The sequence below is a fragment of the Vigna unguiculata genome, chromosome 11 (genome assembly GCF_037176805.1).
Source record: "Vigna unguiculata cultivar grain cowpea cultivar isolate G323 ecotype 2 chromosome 11, ASM3717680v1, whole genome shotgun sequence".
Classification (NCBI taxonomy): Eukaryota; Viridiplantae; Streptophyta; class Magnoliopsida; order Fabales; family Fabaceae; genus Vigna; species Vigna unguiculata.
The window spans coordinates 779,998-787,808 of NC_140802.1; the positions used below are offsets into that span (position 1 = coordinate 779,998).

The 7,811-nt window shown below is 32.9% G+C and overlaps 1 pseudogene across 1 annotated transcript; it reads right to left on the reverse strand.

The window, feature by feature from the left end:
- Positions 1-1,880: 1,880 nt before the first annotated feature.
- LOC114171665 (uncharacterized) lies at positions 1,881-7,567 on the reverse strand (annotated as a pseudogene). Its single transcript, XR_014986296.1, has 7 exons — positions 6,701-7,567; positions 6,464-6,570; positions 6,307-6,383; positions 6,168-6,234; positions 2,996-3,083; positions 2,854-2,913; positions 1,881-2,658 (listed from the first exon to the last, which is right to left on the reverse strand). The product of XR_014986296.1 is annotated as an uncharacterized LOC114171665 (transcript).
- Between the last annotated feature and the right edge of the window lie 244 nt (positions 7,568-7,811).

Genomic DNA, 7,811 nt, shown 5'->3' on the forward strand with positions numbered 1-7,811 from the left:
ACACATATTGTGGTTATGAGAAAATATAAAAAGTGAAATTTGATACATTTTATGCTCTTTTGCAAGTAAAATGAAGAAAATATGAAGTTGTTACTAAGCCCCAAAAGTTGCAGCTCAAGCCAGAAAGATGAACTAAGAAAAAGTAAAATTTAAGCCTACAACTAAGTAATGAAATTTGACGCTAAGTAACATTTTAAGAAACCTTCACTGCAAGGAAACATTAAGCTCCAAATTTGAAGTTAAGCATAAAAGGAAAATCCTCGTGGCAAGGAAACCTCCCTCCATTGCTAAATATGATAAAGATATATTATGGTAACTCAAAATAATTAAAAACAAAATATGAATTACAAGTAGACTAAATACCTTTCCATATAAGAATACACAAGAGCAAGAGTAATTACTTATGTCCTTCGTTGGTATGTAAGATGAGTCAATGTTAGACTGGTTTTCATTATGGTTAGAATAATAAGAATTTGGAATCATAAAATGATCAAAGATTAAAAAGGGAAAACATGTGTCCTAAAAAATGTGACATTAGGTAACATATCATATCTTTTGGTAGTTGAAGGGTTATATTTGTATATGTTTTTTTAACATAAGAATATTTTAGAAAAATATATTTAACATTTTCTGTAAAGTGTTTATCTAAACCTTAAGAGGCATTAGGAACCACATAAGAAGAATCAAACATCCTAAAATTAAGAATGACAACGATACGAATTGTACATACCTTTTACGTGTTACTTGCTTCATCTAAAATGAAAAAATGAATGAAAATGAAAAGTTTTTACAAGAAATATGATTAAAGATACATGAAAGTATTCATGGATCTTAACCTTCTACAAATAAAGAAATACAAATTGTTGAAATGCTTGAAACAACACTAAATATGAGTACGTGTGTTTTAATACAATTACATACTTCATAAAGAACTATAAACACAACCTTGACAATCTAACACTTAAATGCATTTAATATAGAAAAATGCTGCAGCCCAATTAATTTTGTCTAAGCTTGAAAAACTAATCTTAGTAACAATCATATTACTTGAAGGCTGCTACTTCCCGCACCACTTTTTTTTCTTCCAGCACCCCGTATACTTTAAATTTCCCCTTTTACCCCTAATTCAAAGTAAAAATCCAAAATTACTTTTCATTCCCATTTCCCCTTCCCCTTGCGCTTGTGCCATCCATATTAAAAATACCTTCCGTACCAACCATTTCGGAATAAAAAAAAAAAAATCCAAAACAAGTGTTTCAGAAATTATTTCAAAATTCGAAAATATTTGTATTCTAAATCCAGAAATTACTTCTGGAATACCCAACCAAAAATCGAAAATATTAATAAGGTGTAGGAATTTTTATTATAATTTTAATGAGATTTAATATAGGAATTTCATATCTTATGGTGGTGTAGGAAAAGTCACCCTTACTTGAATTAATAAGTTATTTAAATGTAGTATACAATATGCAACCTTCTATAAATAAATTAATGATATCTGAATGAATATTTGTAATAACTATATAAAAAGTTTAGGACGAAACTTAGAAAAAGAAAATGTAAGTTTGAGGGTTAATCTACTTTTGACGCTTCTCATTATCTCTTTCGTTTTTTCTCATATATATATATATATATATATATATATATATATATATATATATATATATATAATATGGAGAGGAAAATTTTACTGAAATGTGCAAATAGAGAAAAAAATGGTAATAGTAAAAATAACATGTTAGCAGAAAAGAAAAATAAGAAAAAATGGGAAAAAGGCTCGGATAGTAAATAAGAAATCAAATCAAAATATATTAAAAATATCTACTTAAACTTTCCCTAATCTTTGAATCTTTTGCTAAAAGCAGCAGATAGACATTTGTGCAAATATAGTGTGTAATATTAGTATTAAGAAACCTTTGCTGCAAAAATATATTTACTGTAACATTACGCATGATGGTAAAACCATAAGGGAAACAAATGACTAAACAAAAAATGTTACCACTACAGTATTCAAAACTTTGCTGCAAAAAGTGGAGCACCAATATTCGAATTTCATTCTAAAATTTCTCCCTCTTCATCAGATTTCTCAAATCCTTCTTTAACCAAGGAAAAAAGTTCTTTGTGTGGATTATTATGTACAATAGAGTCATTCTCATCCACATCACTGTCTTCGTCTTCACTACTATGATCATCATTATTTAGGCTAGCAATTTTTTTGACAGCTCCCTCGTTCCCGCGTTTAGGAATATCTTTTTTAGTGTCAACTTCAGACCAGTTCTCTTTAACCATGACTGATGGATATCTAAGTGGCTTATCAGGACAATGTTTGAAGAAAGAATTTATTACCATGAACCTGAAAACCTGAAACAGGTGGCTCTTATCCTTGCTTATATCTGCACTCAAGAGTTTCTGCAATAAAGTTGGCTTCCTCATTTTTAATGAAGGGCTTTCTGAAAAGTCAGCAAACTTTTGCTTCTTGCCGAACCGACCTTTTCTGTCTAATTTCTTGTTGAACTTGTTTTGGAACTTTCTTTTGTCACTAAATTTGTTTTTCCCTTCATTCTGAAGACCTTGATTATCAGAATTCTTAAGGTAGTGTGATGGTATTTCAGCAACTTCGATTCCTAATTCAGCTTGCTTTGCTAAAACCTCCTTAAGCTGCAAAGACAAGATATATACACTGCTAATGAATTGGAATACCATTTGCTGAGTTCAAGGAATATTTATGTCAGCACATATATTTCCTGCTAAAAAAGCCTATTTTCTTAACTTATATATTGAACATTATTAAATTTTACATGATAATATTATATTGGGAAGTGTTACATGCTAATAACATCCCTCTAAGTATACCTCTCTTTGTAAGACCTCCCTTTTAATGACCTTGGAGTCCATCGGTCATTCACAGTGCCTCTGCAATTAGTATTCAGGAATTGATATTTAGAAAATAACATCTGATAAACACAAGCAGTAGATACATCAGTTTGTTTACAACCTTCTGAAAGTTGTTACAAGGATGATTCTTTTTCCGTGCTTCACGCCATTGTTTGATTTCTTGCTCAGTGTAAGTCACAGAGAAAGATCTAACCATTCAAGAAATGAAATAATAGCAATCATTAAAAAATCAGGGTTAGAGTTAAGGTATTTTCAGTATAAAAGAATAAGTTGAGAAATTCGAAGTTTAAGAAAAGTAATTTAATAGTGAAAAGACAATAAAAATCTAATAAGAAAGCAGACAATTTATAAAAATAACACCAAAAGCAAATCTAATTTCATTTAGAAGGTTATCTGGATTCTGGAAAACATTTATTTGGACAAAAATCACAAGTCTGGTACCGAAATTGTGAAAGGCCACAACCTTATTGATTCAATATGTTGAAGGGAGGCAGGACGATGTAATTATATAGAACCACATGTGTTGTTTGACTACCACACTTGTCTTACACACAACACATACTTATGTCCATGTTGAATGCAAAAGTTAAAAATACTATACTAGATGTATTATCTGTTTATCATGCCTCCATTACAAGAATCAATTTGGAAAATTTCCCTCCAACAGAAATTTCCATATGTAAGTCTTTGCCAACTGTTTCACCTTTCTAGTCGAGAGCATCTTTGCAAAAAAGATTCTATTAATCAATTGTTTGGTGCAACATATATGATTTCTTTAATTGAGTTGCACCAAAGAATAAGTTTTAAAGAATTAATCTTTCTAGAAATAATTTAAATTTCATAGGTCTAAAGAAAACAAATATAAATATATAAAATCAAATTCTAAAACATTCTTTAATGAATAATAATTCTCTCACTCGTGACTAAATTTTTTACCACTTGTTTCTTCAAATATTCAAATAAAATTCACTAATAATGATTAGCAAGTATATGTGGGTTGAATACCATGATATCCATACCCGTTTTATTAAGAACCGAGTAATTGAAATACTCTTGTCCATTATCCATGGTTATCCATTAATAATATTCTTTTAGAATTTGTTACGAATTTTATCCACAGATTTCCTCGAGTGTAGATTTATTTGTCATCCCTAATTCTACTATCTATCTTAGTGGGATGTATTTCTTATCCTATGAGAAGAGCTAGATTAGAAGGCAACATGATAGAATAGTCTACCTTTCTACTCTCACACCACTCCAACTCCATTATTATCATTGTCACCACCCCTGTCATAATTGTCCCTGCTCTTGCCACCATCCCTCCCATTATTGCCTCTGTTACCATTTTCACTACCTTTATTGTTGTTGCCACCACCCCACATACACCCGCTCTACTATCATACTTGAAAGAATTAATGTAAACGAAAGAAGATTTTTATTCAAATTGATTCAAAACAGTACATCCACTTCTATATATAGAGAACTCAAACGTTAAAGTAATAATTACAAGAGATCTTTAGAATCTACTAACAACTTCTAGTAATTTAATATCCTAACAACACTCCCCCTCAAGCTAGTGGAATGGATATCTATCATTCCTAACTTGCATGTGAAATCATGAAATCACTTACTAGGAAGACCTTTTGTAAACAAATATGCTAACTGAAGTTCAGATGGGATATAACAAGTAGTAACAAGGCCACTATCTAATTTCTATTTAATTAAGTGTCGATCTATCTCTATGTGTTTGGTCTATCATACTGAACTGGATTGTGAACAATGCTAATAGCTGACTTATTATCACAAAAGATAAAGAATCATAGGTTCTTAACATGCCACTTTAAGATCATTTAGAATAATTCTCATCCATAACAATTCACATAGCTTGGAATTTAGCCTCTACACTAGACCTTGCAACAACATTTTGTTTCTTACTTTTCCTCACCAAATTTCTACCCAAGAACATGCAAATATCCTAAGGTAGAAATTTAAGTATGAGTTGAAAGTTCCTCATTGAGTAAAAATGAAAAAGTTGAGTGATGTATAAGGTAAAAAGACCCACAAACACAAATCCTTAAGATTTTGGGTTGAAAATGGTGCCATGCTTTCTTATATGGATTTGCTCTAACTCATTGGTATTAAATCTCTTCAATATATCCTCGTAGAAAATTCCTAATATTACAACCCGATGACATGTCTTGGTGGCAAACTCAAACGAAGGCAAGCATGCCCCATTTTGGTAAGAATTCTATAGTAGTTAGGGTTAGGAGAAGTGTGTTGAGATAAATGGGAAGGAGGAGAACAAGCATGTCCTGTAGCTTAGTCTTTGAATCATGTGCGTAAAACCATATCAAATTCCTTGCTTATTATGGCTATTAAAAGAAAAACATAAGGTCAACTTCTAAAACTAAATTTAACTACCCAAGGAACTCCTCTTAACACCTAATCATCAATATCAAATACCCATGAATCTATATAAGAACCATTAAAAGGCAAAAAAAAGTTACCATTGTTAGACCCTTAATGCCACATACACTGCAAGAGTGTGTGCAGTCATCCCAAATAAACTTTTGTTTTCAGAGATGTTCAAAGCATGACCTACAAAGTACAGTGGTGGACACAATTGTGAGCCTGTAACATGGCTTGATGGTTACCATTATGTCCATCTAGTATTTTCAGTCTCAGATGTTTTCTGACTACCATGCTTCATCTCACAGTTCAAAATTAAAATAGACCGAAATATTTTCCTGTACTACAACATGCTTATATGCCAACAATGTTTACATTGCTAACCTTTAGCTAAAATGAATAGTTGATTAATGCATGTATTAGAGCTGGTTACAAATAAGGGTTAAATATAGAGTTGGCTTTCCCTATGGCCCATAGGTAGTGAGTAATGACAGTTAAGAAAACTGGGCATTTGTACATAGAATCAAGGATAATATGCCAAAACTTCTAGCTGAGTGGCGAGAATTTTCTATTAACATTGTTCTACTTTTGTGGTGTACATCATTCTTTTTCAAGTAAATTCTCACATTTTCAAGAAAATATTACATTCAGTTGATATCTACTAGCATCATTTTTAGCACTCCAGAATCAGCAATGTAAAATAACCTTCAATTTCAGGAAGTAACAAATAAACTAAGAACTATTTAATTAGCATCTCGTTGTTACACATTATCATTATCAACAAAGACAATTAAAAAAGGACTGCAAACAAGTAATAGACTGGTACCAGATAAAAAAGAATCAGAAAGTGAAGCAGAAGCTACCTTTCTAGTTGCTGCTTAAGTTCCTTTGATCTTACACTATCCTGTGCTGCCGTCCCACTGTAAGGGCCTGTTTCCATCACAACATTAGCCTAACCATAGAAAATATTTCATCTGGGTAACAAGGTAGAAAAGTTCAAACCTCTTCCATTATGATCTTTAAGAAACCCAGTTCTGCGCTTTCCATTATTCACATCATTAAATTTAGACTTCTGGAATCTAAAGAAATAGGACAATTGTAACGCCGAGGAAAAACATGCAAGTGATCAAGAGTAACAAAGAAAAAAAAAATAACATACCCTCCTTTAAACCCCCCTCGTGTTGGTCTATTTTTGAAGTTTTTGCTGGGTGATCCATTCCAGTTGGTATTTGGAACATTAGTTTTAATATTTCCATAAGGATTCACCTGCAACAATTATTGAGATTTGCAGTAAATATAATACCACAACTTCATTTACAATAGTATTTACATGTAGTAGAACAATAAATTCTGCTAACATACATTGAAAAGACATAAAACACTTCAGTTTAAATACATGTGAGTGCGACTTTAAAAGTGCAGGAGGTTGAGAGTTACTTGTATGAGCCAAATCAGAATTAAGTGACCCAGAAGTATTCCCTTGTAATTGATGAGATGAAAAAGGTGACTGTGATACAAAAGCATTTGCATTCACGTTTGGTGGAGCAAGGTTTTTCTCGTTCGGGTCAATATGCAGCCGGACATGCCTTCCAGGCTCAAAACCTAACTGTGGACTTGGAGAAAGTAATGAACTCTGAGGGACCATAGCCTGAGGCAGTTGGTTTGGAAACCCAAACATGGGGAAGGAACCAGGATGCATGCCATGCGGAACCCCTTGAGAAGGGCTTGACAATTGTGTAGGTAACTGTTGATTCATATTCTGCATAGGATAAGGGGCACGAAATTGGCCATTTGGCATACTCATATTCACATTAGACGGCTGAAGTATATTCAAAATACTCTGTGCCAACATTTGTCCCTGTAAATGAGACAAATTGATTTGAGCTGCATTCAGTATGACTTATCCCTGAACAGGATACATTGGATTGCTGTAATTGGGATTGCCAACGTTATTTTGGGGACCTCAAACCCCCACAAGGGGTTGACCCTATTGATGACCAGGCATACCCATTTGACACAGATGCATTTGATCGTTTTGCAAGGGAAAATGATTATGATTTGCAGCATTCATGAAAGGTGCCACATTCATGGGTAGTCGCTGCATAAAAGGGGGTGACAGGCTTTGGCTTTGGTGGTTGCCAGAACAAAGTTGGGGCTGGGGTGTCATGCCCACACCATTGTTTTGTAAGAAATTTTGATGGTTAGGATTAGGAGCATAAGGGGGTTGGGTTTTGGAGGAGGAGTTGGCATTGTTAGCCATTATGTTAACATAAATACAAAAAACTTATACAATTCAAAGTTTCAGTTAAACACAGTTTTCGAATCTGAAGGGTGGGAAGGAACACAATAACTCTGAACGTGGTCAAAGCAAAAAAGACAACAACCTCCATTAAACACAGTTGCGATCATTAAATATATGGAATCTGCCTGCATGCCAAATTTAACAAGATTGGAAATATCAGTTAAGAAATGAACCAAACAACTGAGGAAGAACAACAACCAATTGA